We start from the raw sequence: 14,604 nt of genomic DNA, 5'->3' as shown, positions 1-14,604 counted from the left end.
CTGAAGTCATGTAAGTCTGCAGTGACGCGTCGTCATTACGCCAAAATTACGATACATTACACAATTACTAATTAACGATTCAAATGGTTGCGTTCATTAAGCTCGTCATCCGAAGCTGAAGCCAGTTAGCGATACGTATCGTGCTTAACACGAACCCAGTAATTTATAGCGTCAGTTACTGATGAGTTACCAAAGTCATTTGCTGTAATTCAATGCATTACAACATTTGCAGCATCGCCATGACGCTCGTTGAGCCAACGAGACCCCGCATATTTCCTCGGCGGTGCCAGTGCCATGAAAATGAAGTGCCGTTGAAACGGCCACTAAATATCCAAGGGTAATATCAATAAAAAAAAATGAATGGGACACCTGCCCTGCGGGATGCCGTTGAGGGGTGTGGTAGCCAGTGGACGATTCGGTGGATGAATTGGAAGGCGGCGGAATGTTAGGCTAAGTTGGCGACTAAACTTAGGGGAAGTGTGAATCATATAGGGAATCGGTGATGACAAAACTTAAGGAAATTGAATTATGTAGGGAATTCTTAGAGAAAGGGTGAATTAGGTAGGTAATGCTTGGGGAAATGTGTGTGTGTATGTGTCCTCATAGAGGTGTTGGCTTCAGAGGATAAAATCCATGCAATTTTTAGCAGTAAATAAGAACCACCACAGTTGAGTAACTAGGTACATCCAGATTTATGTCAATGGGAATATACATATATATTATGTGTGCGTGTGTTTATATGTTTTGTGTATATATGTATTTGTGTATGCTTGCATGTGTGTATGTGTTTGTATATTTTTATGTATTGGAAATAATCATAAACGCCTATCATGTTAGTGTCTTCGCTGTTACAATATGAAAATCCTTTTCCTTATCGAACAAGCACGGTGTGTGTGTGTGTGTGTGTGTGTGCGTGTGTCCCCTAATAATAATTATCTGAGCATGATTGGCTCATTGTCCCAATTATCCTGTCAGTCGTGCTAATTACATCCTATTATAGGATCCTCCGAAGGACGCATCTTAAGACCTCATTTCTCTCGTCTATTGTTATTGGCTCAATTCATCCTCGCGAGGATGATTATCATAGGTGCTTTCGGATTCATCTTCGTCATCGTCGTTTGGCTGAGTGATGCTGATTCGTTTTTGAATTGCAATGACGTAAGTTCGTTACCGTCGCTTATTTTTATTTAAATAATTATTTTTATTTTATTTTCCAGTAACTCCTAATTTTTTTTCCGTAAAATCAGTCAATCAATATTCTCTCATATCTTCCATGGACAAGTTTGCGATTGAGGTCAGACTTACACAGTTTATAGCCGGATGTCAAAATGATATTTGTGTGTATAATATATATATATATATATATATATATATATATATATATATATATATATATATATATGTGTTTACACACACACATATATATATATATATATATATATGTGTGTGTGTGTGTGGTGTGTGTGTGTGTGTAAATCACAGCGAATACGAAGTAAATTAGCGTGGCAGCATAATCTTACTCCACACAGCATAATTAAAGTCGTTGCGAGAACTATAAAACTCAAACACGTTGAATTTAATTAAGACTGGTACACATTCAAACAAAGTATTATACGTAACCCCAGTGTGACATTTCACCGTTATAGTGATAATATATGACATAAATGTAACCCGGTTGATGAGACCATAATCTTTATTGTAGCAAAGGGGAAATGAATTAAATTTTGGACGGGGCGAAAACTAATGGAGTTATAATGGCACGCTGATTCGAGTTGATTCTGATTGCGCGGTTATTTTATTAGTTATTTTATTACTCTGGTTATCTGATTAAATTATGTGTACCCAGTAAAAGGTGAGACCGGGAATGACGAGAAGCTCTTTGGACATAAGAGGGTGATGATTTTGCAATAAGTATTATTTTGATTCGATAAGTAATTTAACTTACTAATTTTATATATGCGAGCGACAGTTGCACGGCGTCTGTTGTAACCATCTTTGGTGAAGTTTGCTTTATAACGAACAAACAAGCTAAATTGTCATACGCACTGAAAAATAGCCAAGTGCTGCATATTATGTTTGATTCATACAAAAATCGGGATTACAAACTCAACTTTATTAAAAACGATTTTACTACAAACATAAGCCTTAGACTTCTAATTAAACATTAAAATACGACGTATAAAACCATTAAAATTGTTATTCGGAGAAATATAACAATAAATAAGAGAAAATCATTTTAATTGTCGTAGTCATGCTGCGACATCAGAAATGGAGGAATCATTTAGTTTCTGAACTTGAAGTAACGGATTAAGTTGTATCCGAGAAGTTAATATCCTATGCAACATTATTATGTATTTAAAAATGCCTAGGGTTTAATTAGGTACCAGTAAATATACAAGAAAATCTCGTCAGCATTAAGCTTGACGCAGTGAAATGGCAGAGGACTTATTATTATTATCATTATTATTATGTTGTTGTTGTTGTTGTTGTTGTTACTCAACAAACATTACCTTGACGCAAATAGTATATGCAGGAAAATGGCACAGGTTATTATTATTATTATTATTATTATTATCATTATTATTATTATTATTATTATTATTATTATTATTATTATTATTATTATTATATTACTTAAAAAAAGGCAGAATTATAATAAGAGAAAAGACAAAATAATTGGTATTGTTATTTTGTATTTTCTCTCTGTGTGTCTTTTTTCGTAATAATAATAATAATAATAATAATAATAATAATAATAATAATGGTTATAAATTAATTATTATTATTATTGTTTTATCCCGATTATTATTATTATTATTATTATTATTATTATTATTATTATTATTATTATTATTATTATTATTATTATTATTATTAAGCAAGTTCCCTATAAACACAATCTAATATATGACAAAAAAAGATACAAGAAACAATAAAAGATCCCATCGCATCAAATACATCACAGACCAAACGATTATTATCACCGAGAGAATAATAAAGAGAGGAAACGGAAATATTATACGAACAGGTGGGACCCCCCTACCATCAGGATCCGCCGAAATAACCGCTGGGGTGTGGCGGCAGGATCTGAGCCGACGATGTCGGGCTCTGGAAGTGGGAGACCTTTGATGGATCCTATTATCGGAAGTCATTATCAGGGCTGACAAGACAATTCGAGGCAATCAGAAGATCACTTCGGGAAGGTTTTTTGTTAGTGATGAGGAGACGCCAGCAACCGTCGTCGCTTGGTTGTCGTCTCTTGGCTGTCGTCTCCTGGTTGTCGTCTGCTGGTTGTCGTCTCGTGGCGGTAGTCTCTTGGTTGTCGTCGATTAGGTGTCTTATCTTGGCTGTCGTCTCTTGGTTGTCATCTCTTGGCTGTCGTCTCTTGGCTGTCGTCTTCTGGTTGTCGTCTCTTGGCTGGCATCTCTTGGTTGTCGTCTCTTGACTGGCGTCTCTTGGTTGGCGTCTCTTGGTTGTCGTCTCTTGACTGGCGTCTCTTGGTTGTCGTCTCTTGACTGGCGTCTCTTGGTTGTCGTCTCTTGACTGGCGTCTCTTGGTTGGCGTCTCTTGGCTGTCGTCTCTTCGTTGTCATCTCTTGGTTGTCGTCTCTTGGCGGTCTTCTTCTGGTTGTCGTCTCTTGGCTGGCGTCTCTTGGTTTGTCGTCTCTTGGTTGGCGTCTCTTGGCTGTCGTCTCTTCGTTGTCATCTCTTGGTTGTCGTCTCTTGGCTGTCGTCTCTTGGTTTTCGTCTCTTGGCGGTCGTCGATTTTCTGTCGTCTCTTGGCTGTCGTCTCATGGCGGTCGTCTCTTAGTTGTCGTCTCTTTTGGAATGTTGTCCCCCCCTTTGGCTTTGTACCCCGTTCCCCTCTTGGAAATGGTTCCGTCTCCCTTGGCTTTGCCGTCCCCTCCCTTGGTTGTCGTCTCTTGGCTGTCGTCGATTGGGTGTCTTCTCTTGGCTGTTATCGCTTATACTCTGTTTTTTTCCATCTGTCCACCCGCCTGTGGTGTTTACGTATGGTAACACTGCGTCCCGGGCTTTAATTAGTTACGCTATGTGTAAGTTTTAGGTAAATAAAAAGGATATCTGGGTGTACATTTGCAACTGAAAAGTGTTTTAATAATTTACTGTATGCGAATTACACCGTTAATATTCGAAATAGGATATTTCGAATATTAACGGGAGGGACATTTTGTCGTCTCTTGGTTGTCGTCTCTTGGCTGTCGTCTCTTGCCTGTCATCTCTTGGTTTTCGTCTCATGGCGGTCGTCTCTTGGCGGTCGTCGATTTTCTGCGTCGGTCGCTGTCGTCTCTTGGTTCGTCGTCTCTTGTTTGTTCGTCTCTTGATGTCTCTTGCTGTCGTCTCTTGGCTGTCGTCTCTTGGCTGTCGTCGATTGGGTGTCTTCTCTTGGCTGTTATCGCTTATACTCTGTTTTTTTCCATCTGTCCACCCGCCTGTGGTTTGTTTTTACGTATGGTAACACTGCGTCCCGGGCTTTAATTAGTTACGCTATGTGTAAGTTTTAGGTAAATAAAAGGATATCTGGGTGTACATTTGCAACTGAAAAGTGTTTTAATAATTTACTGTATGCGAATTACACCGTTAATATTCGAAATAAGATATTATTATCATTGTTGAGTGTAAGCTGAATGTAACTATCTAAAGTCCGGGACGCAGTGTTGCCATACACATACACCACAGGCGAGTGGACAGATGGAAAAAAATCGATTATAGCTGTCGTCTCTTGGCTGCCGTCGATTGGTTGTCGTCGATTGGCGGTCGTCTCTTGTCGTATTTGTTCAATTATCTGTCAGTCTGTCTGTCCATATAAATATGTATACGTATATGTATATTTTTCTATAAGTATATATATATCTTACAAGTGTGTAATGTGTTAGTGAATTACATATCATGTCTTGCTTGGAGACAGATTGAGCTGTAGAGGCAGCCTTCTTGTATGAAGGAATCTGATGCGTAAGCCTTTTAATCTGGAGGCTATTCGTACTGTTGTCAAGGCAGTTTGGGGTGTGTCGAGTATGTACATTCGTTTGTACGGATGTCACAGGTCTAACCGACAAGGCACTTGCACTTGCGAGAGGCACATTCCATTTAGAGAGGAAAGAGGTCGGTTTGGTAAACGCCAGGTGTCGAGAGAAAAACCCCATCTCAAAAGGTATGGCACATATTTTATATGACTTAGAAACAGTTGCCTTTGAAAAGAGAGACAAGTGTGAAATGTATTCCTTTACTTAATATTGCTTTTGAAAAGAGAGAAGTGTGAAGTGTATCTCTTTATTCAATATTATGTTATGCATCTTTATTACAGATGGGCTTTATTCCATGATATTAGAGACGGGATTCTCTATCCTGACTAATACAGTAAAACGATTGACATTCTGAGTCTGGGAGTGAATACTTAGCCAGGAGAGTGGAATGATAACTTAATAAATTTCTTTGTGGGGCAGACTTGGGTTTTTATTTAAACTATGACTTAATTAATCTTTTGTGGGGCAGACTTTTGTTATCACTATGGCTTATTAATCATTTTGTTCTATTTTATGTTCACCTGCTTGGGGTAATAAATAGTATATTTTTGTATTTATGTGAGCTTAATAGCCTAATGACAATTTTTGCAGACAGAGGGCGCCATTGACAACAGGTAAGGGTTTCCAATTTGTGTAGTTTTTGATAAAAGGGTGTAAGATATATATATATATATATATATATATATATATACAAATATATATATATATATATATAATATATATATATATATTATATATATATATAATGTGTGTGTGTGTGTGTGTGTGTGTGTATATATGTATGCATTTATGTGTATTTGTACACGCACATATATATTATATATATTATTATATATATATATATATATATATATATATATATATATATATATATATATATATATATATACAGTCTATATGTATAAAGTACATTAAGCGTAAATATCACTTTGTATGGAAATCACTTTACTTGGAGAGCACTTACACTTCACTTAAGTGTAATTATAGTTGGGAAGTGCATTGTATTCAACTGTCCACTACCGTATCGAAGTTAAAGACGCAGGTTCGAATCCTGGCAGGGGCAGATTTGCTTAGTCAATTATAATTTTCCTTTTGGTGTAAGTTATTCCAAAGGTAATGTGAATTTGATGTCAAGTCATTTGTGGAACGCTGGGTCAATAAACCACGAGAGAGAGAGAGAGAGAGAGAGAGAGAGAGATAAAAAACAAAGAAATCGTTGACTGAGGAGCCACGGAAACTTAGTATACTAGAAAATATACTTCAAAAAGAGTGAGAGTGTGCTACTCAGAGGAAATAAATGGATACCAGGAATCGAGTTATCTCAGAGACAAGGATCGAAATTAGATTGGGCCCTTTTTTTTTTTTTTTATTCTTCGAGGGTAAAAAATTACCCTTATTCTTCCAGTGTGGCCTCCAGACTGGACCAGTGATTACGCGAAGTTCTTGGTGTCTTCTTGTTCAGATTATAAGGAAGTAAGAGTTGATAAATGCATACATATATAAACGTGTATATATGTATATATATATATATATATATATATATGTATGTGTGTATGCATATATATACATTATATATATATATATATATACAGATATACAATAACTTAAAATTGTGGATGTCTTCTTTTTAAGATTATGAGGGAAGTAACTGTTGATAAATACACACATACACACGCACGTGTATATATATATATATAATATATATATATATATATATATATATAATATATATATATATATATATATATTATATTATATATATAGAGAGAGAGAGAGAGAGAGAGAGAGAGAGAGAGGATAGTAAAAAGCATATAGATTAGGTTAGCAAAATAAAAGAGCTCTTCTTATGAAAAGATATATAATTCTATTTGTAAAATGTATGACAAATAAACTAAGAAAAAATGGATATATATTGCAATTACATGATTAATAGATATATAAGTATTCACGCTGTTACAAAATTTCCTCATTTAGGCAAAAAAAAAATTAAGTGACTGTAAGCTACAGAGGCTGTAGCGCTTTGTACTGTGCAAGACCAGGCCTTGTAGCCCATTGCTCAGTGCCAACCACCCCCCCCCCCCCCACCCCCCTAAATCCGGGGTTACATCCGAACTCTCATTGCGAAGTTAATTGCAAACTTGCAGTATTGTATTGCATAATTCCTTTGGAAACTGAATGTATTATGTGCCGTATGCCTCATGCGTTGGAGCTGAGAAGGTTTGGATATTATAATCTAAACATCTATTATTATTAGTTGTTTTTTTTTTTGCTCTATCACAGTCCTCCAATTCGACTAGGTGGTATTTATAGTGTGGGGTTCCGGGTTGCATCCTGACATCCTTAGGAGTGCCATCACTTTTCTTACTATGTTGCGCCGTTTCTAGGATCACACTCTTCTGCATGAGTCCTGGAGCTACTTCAGCCTCTAGTTTTTCTTGATACCTTTTCAGGGATCTTAGGATCGTGCCTAGTGCTCCTATGATTATGGGTACGATTTCCACTGGCATATCCCATATCCTTCTTATTTCTATTTTCAGGTCTTGATACTTATCCATTTTTTCCCTCTCTTTTCTCTTCAACTCTGGTGTCCCATGGTCTGCTACATCATGAGTGATACTTTCTTCTTGACTTTGTCAATCAACGTCACGTCTGGTCTATTTGCACGTATCACCCTATCCGTTCTGTTACCATAGTCCCAGAGGATCTTTGCCTGATCGTTTTCTATCACTCCCTCAGGTTGGTGCTCGTACCACTTATTACTGCAAGGTAACTGATGTTTCTTGCACAGGCTCCAGTGGAGGGCTTTTGCCACTGAATCATGCCTCTTTTTGTACTAGTTCTGTGCAAGTGCCGGGCATTCGCTTGCTATGTGGTTTATGGTTTCATTTTTTCTGTATTGCACTTCCTACATATGGGAGAGAGATGTTATTTCCGTCTATCGTTCTTTGGACATATCTGGTTCTTAGGGCCTGATCTTGTGCCGCTGTTATCATTCCTTCAGTTTCCTTCTTGAGCTCTCCCCTCTGTAGCCATTGCAATGTCATCGCTGGATAGTTCTTTAGTCTGTCTCATGTATTGTCCGTGCATTGGTTTGTTGTGCCGTCCTCTGTTCGTCTGTCATTTCTCCTGTCATTCTTATTATTGTTATTTTATTTCTATTATTATTATTATTATTATTATTATTATTATTATGAGTTTCCAAAGAATATTGCTCTCATTAGGAAGAAAGAGGAGGAAAAGCTAATCTCGAAGAAGGTCATTGTCGTGAAAGCTTCAACTAATGAATCATTGTAACATATATTTAAAGATATAAAAAAAAATTTATGTAAATTACTCAGAAACGTAAAAAAAAAATGTACATGTAATTGAAGTTAGTAAATTCAACACTTGGTAACCCGTGATTAATGGAATGTATTGTGGGGGAGGTGAGGGGAAGGAGGATTTCTCGCTTCACTTACAGAAAAGTAAAGGAAATGAAAAAAGGAGAAAATTGTACAAGTAATTAAAGTTACTCGGATTGAGAGATAAAGAGAGATAAAGTGGCCTGGTCAGAGAGAGAGCAGCAGGACTTTGCAATCAAAGTTTGATCTGAAAAGAACTTTGCGAGGAGTTTTCCTTTCCTAACTTTGACCGTTTCCTCATTTTTTTCCCCCCAATTTCGACTCATTTTCGGAAAGGGGAAATGCCCCGACGGTTGTGTTAGCTTTATCAGCCCTGTAAGATTCATTTCAAGTCAGTTTCGTCTAAATTTGATCATATAAAAGTTAATTTCAAGTCAGTTTCGTCTAAATTTTATAATATAAAAGTTAATTTCAAGTCAGTTTCGTCTAAATTTGGTCATACAATTAAAATTAATTTCAAGTCAGTCTCTTCTAAATTTGGTCATATAGGTAAAATTAATATCACGTCAGTTTCGTCTAAATCTGATCATAAAAGTAAAATTAATTTGCGAGGTCAAGGGTTCGATTCTCGCTGGATGGTCAGACATTTGACCCAGCCGCGAATGGGTATCGGCGCTTATCTGTGTGGCGTAGATCTAAAGGAAGGCATTAAGTGTACCCCCTGCCCTGCCCTGCAACCCCACTCCATTCGATGGCATGGGACTGCCTTTGACTTTGGCTGTTATATGCATGAATTTTAAACTATGCTGTTATATGCATACATATATAAACTGAACTACATATCAAGCACCAACCCATACACAGCTCTACCTGAAAATAACCGTGTCATATCGCATTATCAAAGCGCAAAATATGCAGCTTTAAGGTAAAATAACCGTGTCATATCGCATTATCAAAGCGCAAAATAAACTACAGATATCAATGACGAGTGATAAAAAAATCGTAAAAAAAATGTTCACCTTTTTACGCCAAGTGACAATCGGTTTTATGTCAAAAAGAATTTGGCGTTTGCTTTTCCAGTTGTAATTTCGCATCATTCAGAGGATGCTCTTTTATTTATTTTATTTTTTTTAGTTTTTGTCATTCATATCCCTGATAACAGTTTGCATGATAATTTTCACGGATTCCAATTGTGTTAGTGATGAAATACACGCCCCGTAATCTTTTCAGTGGAGTGCAGCGAGCGCTGGAAGCTGTGTTTCGCAATGAATAGAATTATTATACATGTTTGTGTTCACATTGCCAAGGGTAAACAATAGTTGAAAATTCAATTGCTCGTCCGTATTTCCACTCAGTTTTTAGCGTCGAAATGCAACGGTTAGTTAGTTCACGCCGTTGCAATGCCGGTGCAGGAAAGATACACAAAGGATGCACGAATAATAACTAGCAATAAAAAAAATAAAAAAAAAAGAGAGAGTTAAAATTGAAAATGGGTGTTGCAATTGCGCAGAATATTATTTGTCAAAATAAAACTGTGATTAAATACAAAGTTAGACTGCCGTTGACAGTCGACAGATAGACTGCTTTTGATAGTCTACAGTTCGACTACCTTTGATAATTTACAGTTAGACTACCGTTGATAGTCTACGGTTAGACTAATTTTGATAGTCTACGGTTAAAGACCAACTGTGATAGTCTACGGCATTAGACTTTCCGTTTGGCAGTCTATCACTAATCGGGTGGATAAAAGAAAATGAGTAAGCTCACAGTACTGATAATATTACATTTTGAAGTAAACCCCGTTAACATCATAAAACATTTGGGTGTCAGTCTGCTGCGCTGGAATGAGCGCTTTGATTACACTGCGTAATTCGATCAGTACACCTGACGATTGTTTACATAGCTGTACGTTTTGAAAACAAATTTGGAAATTCCCTTTTGATATGCATTGGGTAATCACGTTTCTCAATTTTAAGCTAACGATTGTTTCCGTTTCGTTTCTAACCTGATTTGCAATAATGACGTCATTCGATGAAAACTCGAAATTTAGCCTATTTGTGTTGCAAATGTAATGTCTATTTATTAACACATTGGCTCTTATCTCAAAAACTGAATAGGTATTGCGATGCATCAACTGTCATAGCAGTATCTAAAGAGCAGTATATTAATTTTCTAAATTATTAATTTGGGCATAATTATGAAAATTTGTTTTAAGTGTTCGTACATTTCGTCACAATTCGGGTTTCCTGTCACTATCTCTTTCACACACACACACACACACACACACACACACAAAGAGAGAGAGAGAGAGAGAGAGAGAGAGAGAGAGAGAGAGAGAGAGAGAGAGAGAGAGAGTGTTACAATTTATAAGATAATGTAATAAGGTAACCACGAACACTATCTGTCAATTAAAATTTAAATATCAAAGCAACTAGAGACTAGTAATCACCAAATAGTCACTTAATTATCTTAAAAAGCTAAGATATTTTAGTTGGTAAATACTTAACAATATTTTTTTTCTGTCCAACAGCACAACCTCTCCAGACATCTTAATAACTACAGTTCTGAACCATCCTCCGACGGGAACGGGTATACGCATTGGCGGCCATCAATAAGGTAAATGAAAAGATATTATTTATTATTTTCGTTCTTCTTTCCTTCATTTCACCCACCTGTATCTCTTCGTCTCTTGTTCCTTTATATCTTCATTCCATCTATCGTCAAATCTTACTTGTCCTTGCGTATATGTTGTCTGTCTCCATGTCCTTTGTAGTTATAATTTTTTATTGGTAAATATTTATTGTGCTTTGTTCCACAATTTTTATAATTGATTCGATGTCTCGATTTATATTTTACTTTATTTTTATTCTTTGTGGTCTCTGCTTTCTTGACCCCTGTGAAGGATACTAACTCGATTACGTGTGTGTGTGTGTGTGTGTGTTTATGAGAGAGAGAGAGAGAGAGAGAGAGAGAGAGAGAGAGAGAGAGAGAGAGAGGGACGTGGAATCTGTAGTTCATCACGATCTTGTCCCTTGGTTAACTTTAAATCAAAGAAACACGAAGAGGAGGAATAGGATAATTAGCAAGAATCAAAGAAACACGAAGAAAAAGAGTAGGATAATTAGCAATGAGAAGAAAGGGAAAAGAAAAATCTAACGTTGGATGGGGGAAGAAGAAATTCAGGAGGAAGATTGTATGTTTGAAAGGGAAGAGTCTAAAGCGATGTAAAGAAAAAAAGGATAATTACTGAGAAACGGACAGGAGACAAAAAGAAAGCGTGACATCTAATTTCAGATGTTTTTGACAATTTATTAAGTTGTATCTAGGGACACTTTCCAATTATATATATATATATATTTATATATATAATATATATATAATATATATATATTATATATATATATATATATATCTATATATATATATATATAGTACTTTTATCACTAAATGTCACTGGACTCTTGCATGCTTATGTGCGCGTGCGCTTACTTGCATGTCTATAGACGGTGCCATATTTTAGTATTCAGTAGCATTTGGTAACAAAAACGGCGTGAATATCATCAGTTTCCTCTCCCCCTACCACCCCCCCCCCCACCCCCCCAAAAAAAAAAAAAAGCCACCATGATATTTAGCCGGAAAGGAATGAAGAAAAAAAAAACATTCCTTCACCACAATTCAAAAAATACTGCCTGGAACCGAACACGGTTTTTTTTAAACCGGAAAAATATGAAAAGGAACAATTAATTGATATTTTTCTTTCGTTTGGCTGCCATAAAGAGTTCACTTTCCCCCACTCATTCGCTTTTGATGAATCAATATCAATTCATTCATCAGGGCGAAGGGGGGGGGGAAGGTGGATTGGTTTTCACGGGGGGTTGGAGTCCCTAGGAAACGGGAGGGGGTGGAGGAAATCCCTAGGAAAACAGGGGGGGATGTGGATTGGTTTGCTGTATGGGGGGGATTGTCCTAGGATGACGGGAGGGGGAGTGGATTGGTGTGCTCATGCATGGGGTGCCCTAGGACACGGGAGGGGGAGGGGTTTGTTGTGCCCCGGGTGGGGGGGGAGTTTGTCCCTAGGAGAGAAGATGGGAGGGGGAGTGGATTGGTATGTGCTGGGTAGGGATGGAAGGTTGGGGAAGTTTTCATTCAGGGGAGGGGGTGGCTGGGGGTGGATGGAGGAGTAAGGAAGGGGAGAGGGACCTTTGTGGAAGGGTATGTGGTATGGCATGTACTGGGTGGGGGGTTGGTGTTTGTTGCCCACTGATAGCGCCATGAATATCATCTGAACAAATTCGAATGAATGGCTTTAGTAATGAATTACACGTTACGTTATCCCCTCATCAGGATGAATTCTATCAGCAGAGCCGTGTCATTCACAAAATACAAATTGGAATTTCTTATTTTTTGCGGCGCTGATAACAGTATTGCAGAATTAATATTGGAGAGTTTACCGTAAATTAAAAGATAACTAAATGCATCCACCGGTGAATTGATAGATGACTTAAATAAATGAATGGATATCTATGACTTTATAAACTAATAGATGACTAAGTAAACGAATGGATATCTATGACTTTATAAACTAATAGATGACTTAAGTAAATGATTGGATATCCTTGACTTTATAAAATGATAGATAACTAAGTAAATGTTTGGATATCTGTGTCTATAAACTGACTGATGACTAAGCAAATTATTTGATATTTTTGACTTTATAAACTGACAGATGACTAAGTAAATGAATGGATATCTGGGACTTTATAAACGGTAGGACAGGATATTAGAGAGTGTCAATACTGGATACGGCTTATCTCGAAGTTCTTCGTAACACCCGTCAAACCACCAGTTCCCAGAATCTCTGGAACTTCTTTCTGCTTTTTCTGTTTTATTTTTATACTTTTTACTTTCCTTTTTTTAGGATTATAAATGCTAATATTTTTTTTTTTTTTTTTTTTTGGTGTGGGGGGGGGGGGGGGGGGGGGGGGGGGGGGTCTATCACAGTCCTCCAATTCGACTGGGTGGTATTTTTAGTGTGGGGCTCCGGGTTACATCCTGCCTCCTTAGGAGTCCATCACTTTTCTTACTATGTGCGCCGTTTCTAGGATCACACTCTTCTGCATGAGTCCTGGAGCTACTTCAGCCTCTAGTTTTTCCAGATTCCTTTTCAGGGATCTTGGGATCGTGCCTCTTAGTGTTCCTAAGATTATGGGTACAATTTCCACTGGCATAATATTATTATTATTATTATTATTATTATTATTATTATTATTATTATTATTATTATTATTATTATTATTATTGGAAAAAGAAACCCATAAAATTACTGAGTATAACTTGTTTACTTGTAAGTATTTGCATCGTATTTTATTATTATTATTATATTATTTGTCTTTTAATATTCAATTCTGGGTGTTGTGCGTACGTAAGTCTGCATCCTTTGCTCATAGTACTTAATGATTAGAGCGGAAATTGGAACCTGCCTTTTATAATCGTCAAGTAATCAATAACGTTCAATTCAAAAATCACAACCTACAATGCAGTATTTGATTTATGAAAGCATAAAAAGGATTACATAACAGTAATATGTATGTGTATTCAGGTATATATTCCGAACCTTTCGTTGTGAAAACGAACATTAAAATTAAAGTGAGTATTCCGGAGAGGTATTTCATACAAAGCGCGAGAAATGCTCCATCTACAAAGGTTATAACGGTCTGCGTCATCTGGATGCTTTCCTTAAAACCCCTTTTTTTGTAGTGGAAGGAATACGTCCTCTTTTAGGCGAAGTTTGAGTCACTCCCCAATGAAGAGGAGGTATAATATACGTGTCTTTAAAAAAAAAACCGTTTTCCTCGTATATCTTCCTTATATTCCCGTTAGGAGCTCCGGGGAATAGACGGGAATGGGGCCAGGAATATCTCGTTCTCACTGGTGGATTCTAAGGTCTCATTCGGACCCGTTGCTCCTCGCACCAGAAGCCTAATAGCTTTTTTTTTTTTTTTTTTTTTGTAAGTTTCAGAGCGTTGATTTATGGGATGAGGTTGCTAGCGTCACGCCTTATATTCATTTCATCGTCACTTAGCGGAATTTCTCGAAATAAATAAATGTGTGTATATATAATACATATACATATATATATATATATATATATATATATATATATATATATATATATATATTTGTGTGTGTGTGCGTGTGTGTGTGTGTGTGTCATGAAATATC

The 14,604-nt window shown here is 36.7% G+C and overlaps 1 protein-coding gene across 1 annotated transcript in view; it reads left to right on the top strand.

Annotated features, from left to right (window-relative positions):
* LOC135207586 (trypsin-1-like) overlaps positions 1 to 14,604 on the top strand; it is a 123,432-nt gene that overhangs the window by 23,294 nt on the left and 85,534 nt on the right. Inside the window, exon 2 of the mRNA XM_064239451.1 lies at positions 10,913 to 10,998. The gene's annotated coding sequence lies outside the window, so the exon portion shown is untranslated. The remainder of the gene's footprint in view (positions 1 to 10,912; positions 10,999 to 14,604) is intronic.

The sequence above is a fragment of the Macrobrachium nipponense genome, chromosome 11 (assembly GCF_015104395.2).
Source record: "Macrobrachium nipponense isolate FS-2020 chromosome 11, ASM1510439v2, whole genome shotgun sequence".
Lineage (NCBI taxonomy): Eukaryota > Metazoa > Arthropoda > Malacostraca > Decapoda > Palaemonidae > Macrobrachium > Macrobrachium nipponense.
Note: the sequence above shows the minus strand (reverse complement) of the source record. Positions and strands in the feature narration are given on the sequence as shown.